We start from the raw sequence: 19,144 nt of genomic DNA on the forward strand, positions 1-19,144 counted from the left end.
TGGATTTCATAGTGGTGCTGCCTGTCAAAGATTTGAAAACGGCAGAACAATGAAAAGTTACCTTGAGTTTCGCTCTAATTCCTTACCCTGGCCCATCCTCACTGCAACCATGTTTATTTCTATGCATCTTCTCAAAAGGCTCTAGAATTCCTCTTCTCTTGGGAAAAAAAAATCTAAGCAAGTGAAATTTAGGTTAAATTACACTGGGAAAACTTGGAGTCATAAGAGAAAAGTCTGCTGTTTTCAGAATTAATTTAAAAGAGAAAATGAAGGCAGGCTGTATCCATTTTATTTGGAAATGGTTCTGGAAAGTAAATTCTATGTCCACAAGATCAGATCTTCTTTGGTCCAAATTCTTTGTGTATGTGTGCATGTGCAGACAGTATGCACACATGTATATTTACATATCCACACATGCACACACACACATAGATATACGAACAATGGACTCTTCTCACAATATGAACACTGTATACTTCATCGTTAGTAGTATTAGGATTATCATTGGTTCTGGGTATTGCAACCAGGACACTGTGCAAGCTTAATGCACATGTTCTGTCATTGAGCTGTCTACCTAGTCCTCAGAATGATATCAAGTGCAGAAATAAAATGGCTAGGGTTACAAAGAAACCAGTTATATTGAAATAAAATTAGCAAAATATTTTTAAAATTATATTTGCTATTTATTGTTATTAAATAACTTATTGATTTACACAAGATCTATGAATGGGTGTGGCATTTCCTGTAATTTTTGCTTTTTTTTTTTTTTTTTAGACAGAGTCTCACTATGTAGACCAGACTTGGCCTTGAACTCACAGCCATCTGCCTGTCTCTGCCTCCCTGAGATTAAATGCATACCACCACCACCCTCAGCAAAGTCCTGTGATTTTTGAAGACGCAATGAGTGATTAAATTTGGGTTATTTATTGTAACCTCGACCCATTATCTTTTTAAATCTTTCATTTTTCTGGGTCACCTCATGTACTGAAAATGACTGTCTTCATTGCCTGCATCCATTACTGAAAGAAGGTATGAAAACAAAAAACAGTTTCCTCTACCCAGATCCAGAGGGACGCCGCGTTCTATGCACAAGCCCCCCGGACTCTGCTTCCTGTTTTAACCATCTCTTCAGCGCTTCGCTGGTGGCCAGCAGCCTGGCACTGTGTCCTAGCAAAGGGGGAAAGAAGAGACATGAGTACTGGGGTCTCTACTGGTGGTACCTGTGCCTGGCCTCCGCACACACAGCTCTCACCATGCTGAAAGACATGAAGCCGAAATGTCCTTCAAACCTTCTCTAGATTTTACTTCTCCTAGTGTCTCTCCTTCAGTAAGATTCGTGTCTAATCAAAGCTATGACATAGGGAAGTAGGAAACCCTGCAAAAGCAAAGGAGAACACTCAGTAAATTGTGATTTATTTTTTTATTTTTTATTTTTTGCATTATAAGAATCTGGTTACAAGGACAATATAGGTAGTAAACTTCGAACCCCTACCCAGATCTAGCCGATGGACAGGACAATCTCCACCATTGAGTGGAGAGTGAGATCTGACTTTCATGCGAACTCTGGTACCCCATTTTTGACCACGTCCCCTTGATAGGGAGGCCTGGTGGCACTCAGAGGAAGGATAGCAGGCAACCAAGAAGAGACTTGATACCCTATGAACATATACAGGGGGAGGAGGGCTCCCTCAGTCACAGACATGGGGGAGGGAAGTAGGGGGAAAGCGGGAGGGAGGGAGGAATGGGAGGATACAAGGGATGGGCTAACAATTGAGATGTAATATGAATGAATTAATAAAAAAGGAATCTGGTTACAAGAAATGTAAAAATTTAATGAGATGAGGAAATGGAATCACTGAGATATACCTCCTAGTTCACGTTTAGTTTACTATGTTCACCAAACTTAACAAATTACAGCACAAATATTGCACATTACTTACTTACACAGAACAAACTTAATTCCTGTTTACCCCAAACTCAGATTTAACTAGTTCTGTATGTTGCCTGGAAAACCTAAATTAATACATGATGAAGGACAAATCAGTTCGAGAAACTGTAATTAAGGTGACAGGACAGAACTTGTGCTTTAGTGGTGAAACAGTTTGAACTAAACTCAGAAGTAGCAAGTCCAAATTTAAAAAGTGACTCATTTTCAAAGCGAGGGGGATTTGGAGGCTTGAAAAGAGTAGCTAGCAGAGGGTTCAAACACGGGGAAGAGGAATGAGATAGTCAAAGGCCGAGGGGAAGAATGCTGGACACAAACATAGGGGTGTCCTGACTAAGCATCTAGGGTAAGGAAGCTTCTGGAAGGACCTATCTCACACCTTCTTCTTCCTCGAACTCTCTACTCTGCCTCCTAGAAGGCATGATGCCAATATTGAGTTTCTGCCTAAGCATCACAATCGATGGAGGAAGCAGGTCTCCTGGGGACTAAGTCCGTTTGCCTGAAGTCGGTAGGCCTGAGGAGTTGGAGAGCTGAGATTCAAATTCCAGAGCTGACGCACTTGCCACAGTGTCCCATTGCCTCTGTAACAGAGAGCACTACGCATACAACTATCCCTGTTGTATGTGTCATATGACTGTCATATGACTGTCCTGTTTGCCACGGAGAATTGAAGAACTGAAACTATTTGGAAGTAGTCCCAAGAACTGATAAATGAGGACGGGTAAGATGGGTCAGTGGGCAAAGGGGCTTGCCACCAACTCTGACGCAGTCGGCCTGAGTTCGATCCCTGAAATACACAGGGTAGAAGGAAACTGACTCCCACAAATAGTCTTCTGACTTCTACAAGTGCTCTGTGTGCTTGAGTGAACACACACACACACACACACACACACACACACACACACACCATTAAATACGTAAGTTAATGTAAAAGCTTTTTAAAAGAAGACCTGACAGATGGGATCACATAAATTTTAAGTTGTTTGCACAGAAAAGCAAACAAGTGAAGAGCCCACAGAGAGATGAAAGGTCTTTGCCAATGCATCAGATGGGAAAATAACAGCCAGAATATACAAAGACTACAAAAAACCAAGCACCTATATCTTAAACTATAATCAATATATGGGCTTATAGGTGGAATAGACAGTTCTCAAAAGAATAAAATGAACAGCCAATAAATTGTTGAGAAGGTGTTTGACATCATTAACCAGTTCATCTTATCTTACCCTATGAGAATGGCTACCACTAAGAAAACAAACAACAAACATGGGTAAAGAGGTACCCTGTTCACTGTTGTGGGAGTATAAACTGGTGTAATCACTGTTTCCACAGTGTAGAGCTTTCTTTAAAAATTTAAAGCAGAGCTATCATGTGAGCCAGCTCTACCACTCTTGTGTACATATACCTGAAGGACCCTAAGTCAACACATCACATAGGTGCGTTCACACAAATGTTTATTGCCACACTATTCATAATAGTCAGGAAATGGAATCGGCTTGGGCGTCCATCGGTTAATGAGTGGATAAAGAAAATGTGGAATTTATTCAACTGTAAGGAAATATGAAATCATGATATTGTCAGGAAAATGGATGGAAGTGGAGGTCATTATGTTACGAAAAGAAACCTGCCCCCCAAAAAGAAACTGTCAAGGCCAGTGGGTCTGTCCTGTGTCAAAACCTCTGACATCTGTTCTCTGTGCCTTCTCATTGTCCAAGAGAGAGAAAAAAATAATTAGTCATCTGGGGAGTCCACTTCCTCATAAAGAAAAAATAAACTTAAGCTAGTTCCTTATTAACAACAGTAAGCAAAGCCCCCCAGTGTAGCCCAACATATAATTTAACTCTGGGTCATGTGAATTTGGACTCAGTTTTTAAATTGAGGAGATCAGCTATGGACCTAAACACTTGGCCATAGTTCACATCTTCCACCCCAGGACCACCTCACAGAGAGGGCTAAATTACTATGTTCAAGATACTTGAGATCAAGGGGAAATACCATTTTTGCTGTTTCTTCTCCAAAGCCTAGCAGCAAAGACAACCCCCAAGTGCACAGGAAGTCCAGTTTGCTGTGAGAGACAGCAGATGGTGACCCTGAGTGGGTCCAGGCAGGGCCCTGTCACCTTCCAAAGGAAGCGCATCTGTGTTTAAAGGCATCTGGAGCGTCAGTGCCTTTAGTGCAGACCCAACCTCCAGACTTCCTGGATCCCATGCTGGTACTCAGATCCTCTCCCCTTTGTAGAGGACTTTGCTCTTACTGTATCACAAGTGCTATCAATATGTTATTTATATTTTGAACCCCATTGAAAAGAGGATTATACCAGGGCATTTAATTTTAGTTAAGAAAATATAGAAATTGCTCCCATGTATGAAAAGCAGTGCTTTAAAATGAAAGAAAACAGTTCGCTTCTCGCTGTCACAGCAGTGGCCCTGGTAAGTACTTCTAAATTGCTCCACTTTGCTATTGTCTGAGGTCCTTGATAAGCATTCTGCATTTTCAAGCTTTATCTATTTCTCGTCATTAAAATGCTTATTAGTTAGTCAGCATAGTGGTACTTCCTTTATAATTCACAGATTCATATTATAACCTTGTGTCCTATAAATGGCGCCGTTCATTAAGTCATCCACAACACTGGCATGGAGACATTTAATGGTAAGGTTTAAAACTGAAATTCTACATTTAGAGAACTAATTCTCTCTCTTTCTCTCTCTCTCTCTCTCTCTCTCTCTCTCTCTCTCTCTCTCTCTCTCTCTCTCTCTCTCTCTCTCTCTCTCTCTCTGTGTGTGTGTGTGTGTGTGTGTATCCTCAGTGCCTGGAATTTATAGGCATGGAGCAAGAGTTCCAAAAGACTGCCTGAACAGTTTGTATACTAAAAGAAGCCCATTAATCACAGAATGGTGAAACACAGTACAGGTAGGAATCAATGACATCACTGATACTGATTTTTATGTAGGAAATCTCAAGATTGAAGGACTAAGAATATACAACAATTGCTATTAGAGTAGAAATCACTCAGAATGTTTCTAACTGTTGCCTGCTTTTACATTGCTCTCTTTCTAGAGGGAAATGCAAATCAAAACGACTCTGAGATTCCACCTTCCACCTGTCAGAATGGCTAAGATCAAAAACTTAAGTGACAGAACATGCTGGAGAGGATGTGGAGCAAGGGCAATACTCCTGCATTTCTGGTAGAAGTGCAAACTTGTACAACCACTGTGGAAATTAATCTGGTGCTTTCTTAGGAAATTGGGAATAGATCTCCCTCAAGACCCACCTTTACCACTCCTGGGCATATACCCAAAAGATGTACCATACCACAAGGACATTTGCTCAACTGTGTTCATAGTGGCTTTATTCATCATAGCCAGAAACTGGAAACAATCGAGGTGTCCCTCAACCAAAAAATGAATAAAGAAACTGTGGTACATTTATACAATGGAATATTACTCAGCTATTAAAAACAGATACATCACAGAATTTGCAGGGAAATGGATGGAGCTAGAAAAGATCATCCTGAGTGAGGTAACCCAGACTCAGAAAGACACGCATGGCATGCACTTACTTATAAGTGGCTATTAGCTTTACAGTACAGGATAAACATACTACGGTGCACGGACCCAAAGAAGCCAATGGAGGATGCTTGAATCTCACTCAGAAGGGGAAATAAAATAGACATCTGAAGTAGACAGAAGGAGGAAACTGGGTGGGAGAGGGGATGGGGAGGGTAACTGGAGGGGGATCAGGTGGAGAGAGAGAGAGAGAGAGAGAGAGAGAGAGGGGGGGGGGGGGGGGAAGGACTGGGAGAGAGAACAGAAATGGGAATGTCTCTGGGACAGGAAGGCTCCCTGGAGTCTTGGGGGTGACCCAAGCTGAGACTCCTGGCAGTGGGGGTTGGGGGGGTGATATGGAGCCTGAAGCCTTTGGCTCCCTTTCCCCTAGCTAGGCTGTCTTGTCTGGCCTCTGTGGGAGGGGGATGTGCTCAGTTTTGCTGTGACTTGAGCTGCCAGGGTGGGTTGATAACTTCTGGGTGGGGGGAAGGACTTCCCCTTCTCTGAGAGGAAGGAGTGGGTAACAAGGAGAGGGGGTGTGAGGGTGGGACTGGGAGGAAAAGAGAGAGGGGGCAAGGATCAGGTTGTAAACGTGAGTAAACAAATAAATAAGCAGGAAAAAATTTTCAGCTTGTGTATGTGTTATGTATATGTGTCTATGTTCATGTGTGTGCATTTGCATATAGACACCAAGAGTGGATTCCAGGTGTCTTCATTTTGTCACTTTCTGCCTCAGTTTTTGAGACAAGGTCACTCGCTGAATCTGAGTCTTACTGATTTGGGGAGACTAACTGGTCAGCAAGCCCTAGGGATGTTCCTGCCTCCACTTCTCCAGCCCTGGGATTCCAGGCAGCTGTGCATGGCTATCACATGAGTGATGGGGTCTGAATGCAGGTCCTCATGCAGCTGTGCATGGCTCTCACATGAGTGATGGGGTCTGAATGCAGGTCCTCATGCAGCTGTGCATGCGGCTCTCACATGAGTGGTGGGGTCTGAATGCAGGTCCTCATGCAGCTGTGCATGGCTCTCACATGAGTGGTGGGGTCTGAATGCAGGTCCTCATGCAGCTGTGCATGGCTCTCACATGAGTGGTGGGGTCTGAATGCAGGTCCTCATGCAGCTGTGCATGGCTCTCACATGAGTGATGGGGTCTGAATGCAGGTCCTCATGCAGCTGTGCATGCGGCTATCACATGAGTGGTGGGGGTCTGAATGCAGGCTTTTATGCTTGTGTTTCATAGTTCACTGACTGAGCCATCTTCTCAAACCCTCAAATATTTTTTAAAGCCAGATTTATAACTTAATTAATGCATTTTGTTCCTCACAAACCTTGTTTGGTTATGAGATTTCCAAGGCAGGGGGAATGGTGAGTATGGTGAGCAGAGTGGAGACCTGCTTGGCCCATCAACACAGCAGGTGCGCTGGTCCTGACCACTATAATGTTTGATCTTTAATTTTGCCTTCTCTCATTTCTACACATATCCTTACCTTGTGCTTATTATTTTTTAAAATCTGTTAATGGGGGCATGGTGCTATGGCACTAAGGGAATGACAAAGTTCTGGATGTCTTCTGCTGACTTCATTAGTAATGAGAGAAAAGTGGCAATGTCCTTGGAAAAGTGAATATACAGGGGAAAACATCTGTTGTTCTGAGTTGACCCGGGGAACAAATTCAGAATTGCTGACTCCTGTTCTAAGTAGAAAAGGAGAGAGCTAAGTGACTTGGGGCTGAAGAGATGGCTCAGGGGTTAAAAGCACTTGCTGTTCTTGCAGAGGACCCAGGTTCAATTCCCAGCACCACATGGTGGCTCACAACTGTCTGTAATTCCAGTGACAGGGGCTTTCATACTCTCTTCTGGCAGCACACATGTGGTATGCAGACATACAAGTTAAAATAGGCATTTTAAAAAAGAGACTCAGCAAATGAAAAACAGTCGAGACAACAAGCTGGATGGATGGATGGATGGATGGATGGATGGAGTGAGACAAGGTTCATTATCAAAGACTGGCCTCAAACTCACTACACTATGTTATCAAGGATGACCTTGAACTTCTGATAACCTTATCTCTGCTTCCCTAGTCCTGAGATTACAGGAAAGCAGGACATTTCCTGCCTTATGTGCTAGTGGTGCCCAAACCCAGGGCTTCCTGTGTAAAAGGCAGGGACTCTACCAGCAGAGCTACCCTCTTAGTCAGAAGACAGTAAGCGCTTTTGAGAGCCCTGACATGCACACACCTCCGTGTTCACATTCTTTCCACTTCATCCTTCGCCCTGGGTAGGAGACCATTGATCTGCGACAGACCTGCGGTGCATTTGCTGCTATCTTTTCTTTGAGGAGATGACCCACTATTGCTCTGTGTACTGTAACAGCGGACTGTCTCCTGTCATAGGCGGTGGCTAAAGGACAGTGCAGAGCAACTTAGATATGAGGACAGGGAGGAGTGTCCCTACAGCCATGCCTGTATGGCACGTGTCCCTTAGCAAACTGCTCGAAGACAAAATATGACGTTCCTTATGTGCACACTTGAGGAGTGACCTAGCTCCTGCGCCACACTTAACAGCTAGGCAAGCTAACTAATTGAACATGAGTGAACTTGACTTGGGGTGTTGTTTTGTTTTGTTTGTTTGTTTGTTTATTGACCAAAAACTACCTAGGATGAGGACAACAGTCTCTTCCTGGGCCCATGGCCTTTACATTCCCTTTAAGGTGACCTTTCTTCCTCTTTTGAAAGGAACATCTATTTTGTTTTAACTGATAAACAAAATTTGTAAACATTTATGGATGACAACCTCATGGTGATTTTGGACAATTCCTGTCACCTCAGCTGCTCCTGCCTACAGATAGCATTTAGTAAATGGTGTCCTCGTTTTTATTCACTGGCACCTGCCTCTGAGAATCTTCTACGATGTTCCTTGTTTCGTAAGGGGTTGCACGGCCTCTTACCTCATAAGGAGACAGATGCTTCACTGTTTCCTAACTAATGAGAGCTGCTCTCCCTTCTCACTTCCCTACCCTTCAGGCCACACTGCTCCAACATCGTCCCTCCCTGCCCTGACCTGTTAGGAATATGTAGCGAAAAGAGACCAATCTCAGAGGACAACATAGAAGTTCTCTTTTCTATCCCAAGATCTTATCTTCTATGTCTGTACCTTGGCACCTTCATCTGTAAATTAAAAATAAAATTTAAAAAAAGCCCAAACCCAGAACACTGATGAGAGGTCACAGTGAAGAAATGCTTCCAGGCCTTGGAACACACAGCCTGTATGCGTGTTTTCATGTGTGAGTGCATGCATGTGTATGCAAGAACGCATGGAACTTGATATGAACACATTCTGACCTTTTCATTAAATTCATTAAATTTTTGTTTTGTTTTGGCTTCCAGGCTTCCCTGGAGTTCTCTCAGTCTACTGCTGGCTTTAAGAACCTTCCTTTACATAGGCAGCTCCCTTAACAGGGTGTATGTACTAACAGGAGTGGACAATGCTTTTTTTTTTTTTTTTTTTTTGCTGGACAAGATTTTACTTTAAAATATGAGTAGAGTTCACTGCCTCAACAATCAAATTGATAAGTTATTTTTATAAGGTACCTAACCTTTCTATTTTGAATGGATTTTTATGAAATAAGGCACACCTTAGCATTGTTTCTCTGCCGTTTGTCATGGAGCACTGAGACTACGCAGCGTCCTTTTCTTTAGGCTCTGCAGTGCTTGACTCTTGGGATATTTGGGCCTAGCCTAACTCTTCTGGGAAGCCTCTACTCATCCCACTCCCTCACCTCAGCAACTAGAATATGTCTCTGTGTTCTAGCGCAGCCTGGTTCCAAACTTCTGCCCACTGTCCTGCCCTTTACTTCTAAGGCAGGCCTTCAGCAACCTCTACAGCTTGCAGCGGGTCCCCAGGTTCAGACTCCCTGGGCTCATCCTATTACATTTCACCTTCTGGTAGACAAATTGAGTTCATAAACCAGAAAGCCCTAGCTTCTCCCTTAGGAATTCAGGGCTTTGTGTTTCAGTCACTAGGTTCTGGAAATCAGGGTTGCCCTGGGACTTTTTGAAGAAAAAAAAAAATCCTTTAATGTTACCCCGTGGACGGAAGCTCACATCACTCACTGAAAAGCAGCATGCTGCAGCCAGACTCTATTAGCACAGTCTGCAGGGGCTTAGCTCTCAGTCAAGACACGCCTGCACTCTAAAAGGTTCACTCTCACAGAGAGAGAGAGAGAGAGAGAGAGAGAGAGAGAGAGAGAGAGAGAGAGAGAGAGAGAGGGAGGAGGATGAGAGGAGAGAGAGAGAGAGAGAGAGAGAGAGAGAGAGAGAGAGAGAGAGAGAGAAAAGTCCTCTAGAGTCCAGAAGCTGGGAGCCACACAATGAAGGGGGTTTGCACTGACTCTGAGTATCAGCAAAGGCACAGGAAGGGCCATAAGAGTCACAGATCTACAGAGACCATGCACGCTCATGGCCCCACCCTAACTCCATCCACTCCCATCACTCTAAATATTTTAATTCTATGCCATCAAAGGTGCAACAACTCAAGACCATGGAATCATACAAAATTCAGTTTATGTGGTAGGCAGACAACGAGCCTCCAAAATGTCCATATTCCAGTTCACAGAATGTGTCACAGCCAAAGAAACAGTGTAAATGTGATTCAATTAAGGGTTCATCCAAGGAGGCCTGGTATAATCAAATAGGTCTTTAAAACTGGCCAATCATTCCCAATCGAGGTTAAGCATGACGACGGAAAAAGTAGAAGTGTAACGGCATTGACCTTGAAGAACCCTGAGCCATGAACTCTGACTAGCCTCTAAAAGCCAGAAGCACATTTCCCTTCGACAGTTCTGATAACGCCTTCATTTTCATCCAGGGGGCTCCATTTTGGACTCTGGCCCCCCAGAATTGTAGGATAAGTCATCTGTATTGCTTATGCCATGGACTCTGGTAGTGTGTTGGCCACCATAGGAAACTAATGCAGCTTGGTAGAGCAGTTGGCTAAATCTGTTGCCACAATTTATCTCCCTTGAATACTTTGAGTTTTCATTACACTTCAGTGGGTTTTCTGGAAACAAATCACTCCCTTGCTTTTTAATTTTTTTCTTTTTTTTTTTTTTTTTTTTTTCTTTCTTTTTTTCCTTTTACGTCTAGCGGAGACCTTGCCCTATTCACTGGAAGCCTCCAACAATATTATCTCAGTCTATATAGCTCCTCACAAGAACAGTCTGTATGGATGCTGCATTTTCTCCCTCAGTAAGGTGGGGATGAGGGGGCTTGTGCAGGGGCAGTGAATGCATTTACCAAAGACACACTCCAGGAAAGAAAAGTGAAAAGAAGATGTTTTGACCAGCTTGAGTGTAGCACTTCAGCCCTGGACTTGTTCCCTGGGGTCTAAATTGCCACTGCCTGGGCAGTTTTCCTTCTAAAAGCTTCAGGATGCCTAAGTGTGCTGTCCTGGAGGGAAGGCCCTAGGGGTGAAGACAATAGCTATAAAAGAATCGTAGCTCTCACCCCAACCGCTCCCTGTGCCAACAATGAAAAGTTCAGAAAACAACCAAATGTGTGCCTCAGAAAAATGCCTAGTCAAGCAGATGCCTCACTTCTGCCTGTTGAACATTTCGGTTGCCCAATGCAAATGTTAAAGCTGTGTTCAAACCAGAAAAATAAAAATAATAAGCTGTCAGAGTAATTACTAAGAACATGCAAGGATTATACAAAGTAAACTGCAGCCTGCAAAAAAGAGAATTGCATGTTAGCTAATTGTTAATTTTAGCAATCGCAGCGGCTAATTACCACGGCACACATTGGCGATTAGCTTGATGCCCCGGCACCTGCTTTCTCCAATGAACAGATTTCTTCATCGCTAGCACAGGAGCAAAATGTGTAATTATTGGCCATCATTGGGGCGATTTTTCAGTGATTCTTTTGTGCAGTGTGAATAAAGCATAATGACATATTTTATTAGAGGGCAAATAGCTGTTTGTTAATGGAAATGATTTGAAATCCAAAAAAACTAGAAGCTAGGAGCATGTTTTCAGTATCAGCATGAATTCAAATGTATTTTCTTTTAACTCTTTATAAAAGGAGCATAGAAATCAAATCTAAACTGAGTATAATATATTTAATGATATGTGCAAACACAGCATTGATTAATTACCTCAAATGCTTTCAGTGGTGCACCATTTATTTTGTTTCAGTCATGTGTTAAATTTTAGTATTTCATATTTAAATTCTTATTTCTTGGTCCGAGAGTCTTGGTGAAGCTGGCCTGCGTCACACCTCATTTTCTGAAGAACCCTCTTTTTATTGGTACATGCAGCACTTGCGAAGAAAAAAAAAATCTTGCCTTCCTGCCTTCACGGCCTCCAGAGCTGGGCACGCCAGGGTTCTCCTGGGGGGGGGGGGGGAAGCATGAATTGGGTTATCAACACCCAACTGTCAGCCATGGGGCGTACGTTGTACATTGTAAATAAGGTGCGCCGAGGATGACTAGGACTCTTGAAGGCTTGGAAATGATATTCTTTCCTCTTTCATGACAAAATTAATAGATCGCTGCTACAGGCGTCTATCAAAGAATAAAAGCAATTCCTGTCTCCACCTCAGGCACATAAATGACCAAACATGAGTGAGAGGGTACGTGTCTGTGCTTGTGAAGTTATCTGACTGGAGAACAGTGTTCTCCTTGGCAGGGATGCAGCCATGGAAGAAAACCAGGGACTTTTCCTTTCAACTCTGACCCTGACCAGCTTCTTAAACCTGCCTCCGCCTCCCTTTTCTTCCCCCGGTCACTGTGTATGTACACTGTGGCGTGTACTATGGAGTCCTCTGGCACGCTCAGATTGAAAACAATTGAGAATGAATGAATGAGTAACGCAAAGGCCTGGAGATGAACCTCAGTGGTAGAGAACTTGCCTAAGACATTCAATGCCTTGGGTTCAGTTCCTCTCACACCGGAAATAATAGCAACAATATCCGATCAGCAGATGCCCGGATTTTGAGCTGAGGTGGCACAGGGTTGGGGAGGAGGGGAACTCGAGGAATGTGCTTACTTCACCCAAACTTATACCTTCCTTTTAATTGTAACTGAGCACTCTGTGCTGAATTCCTTCTAAACCAGACCCAAGCAAACATGTCTCCTCGGGAAGGATGAAAGAGACACCGCGCTGGAGCCGTGTGTTTGCTGGGCTCTCATCCCGCTTTCTACACTGGGGTCCCTTATGAAAGTTGTGTATTTTCAAAGGTCATTGAAAGGCAGCCACCTCTGGGAGTCAAGAACTTCTCCTAATTGCCAGGAGCGTTGTTTTATTGCCACTGTTTACAAACAGGGGGAAGTTCGCTTTCAGGGGCATTTCCCCTTTTACTGCAGGCTTCCCTAGTATTTTAAGATGTAGATAAGTTCAGTATTCAGGTTCACTGTTTGACCCATTAAACTGGTATTGAGGTATAATTTGTGTGTTTTCCCAGTACCCTTGCACATAGAATGGGGTTCATTTCCACATGTTTGAATAAATTTATCCAGTTCAGTGAACCTGTTGTGAAGCTCAGCAAAACTCAGTAGGTGGCTTTAAAGTCCTGTAATTAGCCCATTACAGAAAATCTGTACTTTAGATTTTTGCACATTGGTTAATAAGCATAACATGCTTCATATATAAATAACATCACATTAAATGATGCAATACAAAGGAATTAGAGGCCAATGGAGTTTTTTTTTTTTTAAATACTTGAAAGAGACCTCAAATTAGCATGTTTAGTTCCAACTCAGTGCACAGGAAAAGCCCCTTGATCTTACTGTCCTGGGTCCACACCAGCTCAGGGTAAGGGTGGGGCTGTGCCCAAGGTGCTCAGATGACTCCCTACATCACTTCCTACCCTGACCACCTGCCCCAGGCTGGACTTGCCCTCACCCCATTTCCACTCATATTTGAACATAGGGAAGGGGATGTGTTGACAGGGTTAGAGGGGAGGAAAGACGTCAGCTTCTTGTGACTCTCTGGGATGATATTTGCTTGAGCACTCCTTCAGGACTCACAGGGTTGAGTGGGTTGTAGGACTGTCCTCTTCCTCTTGGCTTGGTTTTGTCACTCAAGTCTCCCTGTCAATAGCCTCAGGATGGGGTGTGATGTGAATGTCACATACACAGGAACTTATCTCTAGAACAGTGCTTCTCAGCTTGTGGGTCTCGAACCTTCTGGGAGTCACATATCAGATACCCTGCACATCGGATATTACAATTCATAACAGTAGCAAAATGACAGTTATGAAGTAGCAAGAAATAATTTTATGGTTGAGGGTCACCACAACATGAGGAGCTGTATTAAGGGGTTATGCATTAGGAAGGTTGAGAACCTCAGCTTTAGAGTTTTAAACATTTTATTACAATGAAATTCAACTCTTAAACAACTGTGTGTTGCTGGGCGGTGGCGGAGTAGGCCTGTCATCCCAGCAGAGGATGGATCTCTGTGAATTCGAGGCCAGTCTGGTCTACAGAGCTAGTTCCAAGGCAGCCAAGGCTATGCAGAGAAACCCTGTCTCAAAACAAAACAAAACAAAACAAGAATCTCCAAGCAAAAATAAAAACAAAGCATAAAGCAACTGTGTGTAACATTTCCTTAATCTGGTCTGTTTGATAAAGTGTTCACTATCTCTCTATGAAATAAAGTTACCTTTCCAATGAAATTCTCCCCAAATCCCATGTAATGGTAAAGCTAACTCATTTTATGTGAGTCTAAGAATTAGAACAAAATACGTAATTTGCATTATAATTGTGGAACTGGTAACAAGAAAGAGCTGGGCTAGAACTCCGTTCTGTAGGTAAGCTCCATGGGCTTGTTGCTCTGATGCGTCTACCTCCTGCTGCGGTCCGTCCCCTTGGAACACTTACTCATTAATTGTTTGCTTCTCCTGCATAGGCACTGAAGCAAACATCAGGCACATTGTTGAATTTAACCACTGTTCCAACTCAAAGAAAGTTTCCAGCTGGTCAAATATCAACCTCAAAAACTCAGTTCATTAAACAATCAACTTACTGCATCACTGATTTGTCAAATGTGTCAAGTGTAATCACTCACAAAAAATATTTTTAAAATTATTTATAACATTTTTAGTATTGGATCTTATTTTGAAGGCTTTCATTTATCCATTATAGCAGCATTTTGGGGGAAAAGTTAATTCATCAAAACCTAAGGCTACATCTCTCTCCTTAAGAACACATGGCAAAGTGAATGAGGAACAGCCCCTCCATCCTCCACAGAGAACTACAGGGAACTGGGGAAAGCTGGGAGTGGGAGAGATGGCTCACCCTAAGGAAGAGCACTCTGATTGGTTGCCAGTGCCAAATGGTCAGCCCTGAAAACACGTACACAAGTGACAGTATACAGACAGAACAGGTTGTATTTAGAAGTATGTAAGCATACATACATATATACATATGTGCATGCAATCATGACTAGTGAAGAAAGAGGTCATGAATCTAATGGAGGGCATGGAGGGGTACACAGGAAGTTTGGGAGAGATGAAAGGGAAGGGAGAATTTTTGTAATTATAAAAGCAAAACTTGAAAAAATACAAGTTCTTTTTAAAAACTATGTTTATGTGTAATTACATGTGTTTATAGGGAACAGTGCTGATATATTTAGATATGTTTGCATTTTGGAATGATTAACATGTCTTGTCACCTCAAAAGCTTATTTTTTTGTGGTAGAATGCTAATCTTTAAGTGATTTTGACATACACAATGAATGAGTTATAGATGCCACGCTGTACAGTCATGGATGTTTATTCCTCACCTCTAACTGAAATTGTGTACCCTTTGATGGACAGCTTTCTGCTTCCTGTCTTTTTCTTCCCTTCTGCCTTCTCCAGCTTCAGGCAAGCACCATTCTATTTTCTGTTCCTATTATTTGAATGTATTTTGTACTCAAAATATTTCAAGATTTTTTGTCTGTATGTTTATTTTTCTTAGAAACTTCACATAAGTTTCTTTTTATATAATTATAGTTTGTCTGGTCATTAACACAACAAGCTTATTTACATAGTTTTAAGTTTTAGTGCTTAAGAAAATCCAGTGGCTCAGCCTCAGGATAGGAGGCTGTTGTTGCATCACTCTTTTTTAGTCTTTTCTTAAATTGCCCCAATTTTGAGCATTTTTAACCAACCTTTCAAGTCTATGGTAGGGTTTGCTTTGTAAGTATTATGATAACGAAGAAACCAAAACTGAAATTTTGTCATTCAGTTCATTACACCAATCCCTCCGAGTCTCCTCGTTTCTTTTATGCATCTCTGAGCACATTTGTTCTTTAATTTCAAGTCTTTTGGTTCATAACAACCAGGGAAAACGATTTCAACTTCTTATTGGAAAGTAAGAAATGAACATTTTATCTTCAGCCACTTCTAGTCTCTGTCATTTTCTAATTTTTTTCAAATTATGTTTTATGATTAATATTCTTTTTGTCATTGCTTGGTGGCTTGGTGGACTTAACTTTGTCTCTATCAATTAAAAATGTTACACACGGGATAAGATTGTCTCGTTTGCCTTAGAGCTTTTCCTCATCTTTCTGAATGGCATTTATAATTTCATCCTTAACCCTTTTACATTCTTTCACCAATACCTCAAAAGGTATATTGGTTATCACTTTATATGAACCATAATTAGTACCCCAAATCTATATTTCATGTTGGTTTGGCTGCACTGAATCTTTCTAATGACTTCATATTTAAGAGAATGCATGACAGAACTGGGAGTCCAAAGCTTAAAACTTTAGTCACTGATTTTAATAATCCTTTTCTGAATATTAAGTATATACTCTAAAGGCTTAACCATTCTATACCCTATAGCATTAGCAGTTGAATATTTTCAAAATGACATTATGAAGACCAAATAAAGACCAACCAACTAAACCTCCCAGAAGATCAACAAACCTGCTAAAAACATTATAGCCAATATGATTTATGTAGCTTATAAATAGAAATTTAATCTATTTTGGTAAAGCATTCCTTGCTAAGAAAGTCAGAAAACTGAATCCAGATAGTTATTTTTAAGTAATTTGGAGCTAAATGAAGCACAATCCCCACCAGGTTCATAGAAGCCTTGTCTTCGTGGAGTTTGTAAGTTAGGGGCAGGCATTAATAGACAGACCACCCGTGACAAGGTGACAGTGCTAGGAGGGCATGTCCTGGCGGAACTGGCCTCATGAGGGAGGCGAAGCTGAGGTATGGGAGTCTTCCAAGAAGAGAGAAAAAGCCTGAGCAAAACTCAGCCCCAAATGTTGTATCATAGGAATTCCTCTGCATCTCTAAGCTGAATGAATGAGTGGACACACTGAGTACTCCCTCCCAGACAGCCTGGCTGACAGCTACAGTATGTCATCAATGTCCCAGGCAGGTCTTACCCAGGAAGGCCTGCTGGCTACTATTCACAGGGGCCACATTGGAGAACCATTCTCCTACCCACAACTGTGCCTCAATGTTTTCCCCAGAAGTGTTGAGTGATGACAGCAATCTTCTGACATTGTTAATGATGGACAGCTCTCCAAAACGAGCATCCTTGATGAAGGATACTGTCCGTGGGTTCTAGGCAACTTTAACTCCATGGACTGTGAGCTCTCTAAGCACTTTCTTACCTTGGGGTTCTCTTCTTTGGGGGGGTAGAGACATGAGATGTTTTTTGAGTGTTCTCTAAAATACAGAATGTAAGAACTTACTCCAAACCTACAAAAATAACCATCATAGGGGAGAAGATCTGAGCACACATGTTTTAACAATGTCCCCAAATCATTTTGTATCCTGAATTTGAGAACAGCTAATGATGATGCAAAAGTCTTGAGGGGAGTATGTATTCAGCATCCCAGCTAGGATCTGACTTGGTCCCTTGAGTGCACTTTTACTCTCCCCCTCATATTGGCAGTGTTGTATCATGGTAAAAAAAAAATGCTACTGTTCACTCATTTCTTCCTCTCACTATGTCCCAGTGCTCAAGAAGTTGACTCCAGTAAGTTGCCTACTGAGCCAGTTTTGGGGTATCCTCGGCCCCAGGATACCACAATGGTAGGTGGGCTGAGGTCATCTCTTTCATACCTGAGCTCGTGTCCCAGACACAAGCCCACTTCCTACTCCTCTGTATGTGTGTCCTTCCTCAGGGAGGAAGAGAAGTCCCAGGGTCTTCATTATTCTTAGTGACAGCAGCAGCATGGCGTCATGCCACAGCTTCCTCCATCTCTAACGGCCCTTTCCACACAGTTCATGCCACGTGGAATTGAGAAGACATTTTCTGGCACCTATTTTTGGTGGAAGATGACATATTTTTCTGGTTACCTCACAGCTTGGTTCCTTTCTATATGTAATTCCCGTAAAGGCGTACAAACATCCCCTGGTTTGAATTATTCTATAGAAGGCTCATGGAGAAGTGAGACGAGAAAGGCTGTGACATTGATGCTCAGCAGGCTAAGATTTAGGGCAGATTCTGACTTGAGCAGACCATCCCAGTATCTTACAGCAGCTGGAGGAAGCCATTCAGTAGATGCCGGACGCCATCACCTGTGTGCTGAGGATTAGTGTAAGACTCAAAAAGGACAACGCTTAAAGTCTCACTACGGAACTTGCCATAAAACTCTCAAGAATGTTAATTAGATTTTACTATTATTTTGAAAAAAAATAAACTAGCTTTTTCTGTTACATAACTAAAAGTTGAATAAAGGAGGTTAGGTCAGTGGTTCTCAACCTGTCCGTTGCAACCCCTTGGAAATCACATATCAGATACTTACATTACAATACATAACAGTAGCAAAATTATGGTTATGAGATAGCAATGAAATTAATTTTATGATTGGGGTCACCACAACATGAGTTGAATTAAAGGACCACAGCATCCGAAAGGTTGAGAACCACTAGGTGATGCTTGCGATGAGACAGAGAGCCATAAAGGGCTCCAAGCTATCACCCAATATTAACACCAACTTTATTGGCCAATGAGGAGGAAGGTCACCATTAGAACCTGGCCATGCCTCAAGGAATGAGGTATAACAGAAGCATGTCAGTTAAGGTTCTCTAGAGGGACAGAACTGACAGAATGAATACACACACACACACACACACACACACACACACACACACACACACGGCTCATATTAAAGTGGCTTAAAGGCTGTGCTCTGACTAGTCCAACATTGGCTGTCTCCTATCAGAAAAGCCAAATATCTGATAGCTGTTCAGTCCACACGGATGAATGTCTCAGCTGGTTTTCAGTACTTGTAAGTGTGAATCTTGAAAGAAGTAGGCTGTACTTCCAGCAAAGGAAGGCCTCATCATCAGGACAGATCATCTTGCTATTGAGAGTCAAGTCAAGCAGGCAAAAAGGGAAAGCTTCCTCCTCCCACATTCTTTGATATTGATTGTCACCAGAAGGTGTGGTTCAGAGTTAGGGTGGCTCTTCTTACCTCAAAGGAGCCAAGCAAGAAAATTCCCTTACAGGGGTGTACAGGGGTGCCCAGCTGCTTGGGGTTTTGTTAACTCCAGACAGCCATCACAGGAAGCGTTGTGGACTTGTGGGCCCCTGGAAGTTTTCAGACCTGAACACTGTGAACAGTGAAGCTCAAGAGGACATCAGGGAAGACTTACCCAAGTGTTCAAATTTGTATTGTGGTTATTTGAAACAAAGGGATTATTAATGT

The sequence above is a fragment of the Acomys russatus genome, chromosome 1 (genome assembly GCF_903995435.1).
Source record: "Acomys russatus chromosome 1, mAcoRus1.1, whole genome shotgun sequence".
Lineage (NCBI taxonomy): Eukaryota > Metazoa > Chordata > Mammalia > Rodentia > Muridae > Acomys > Acomys russatus.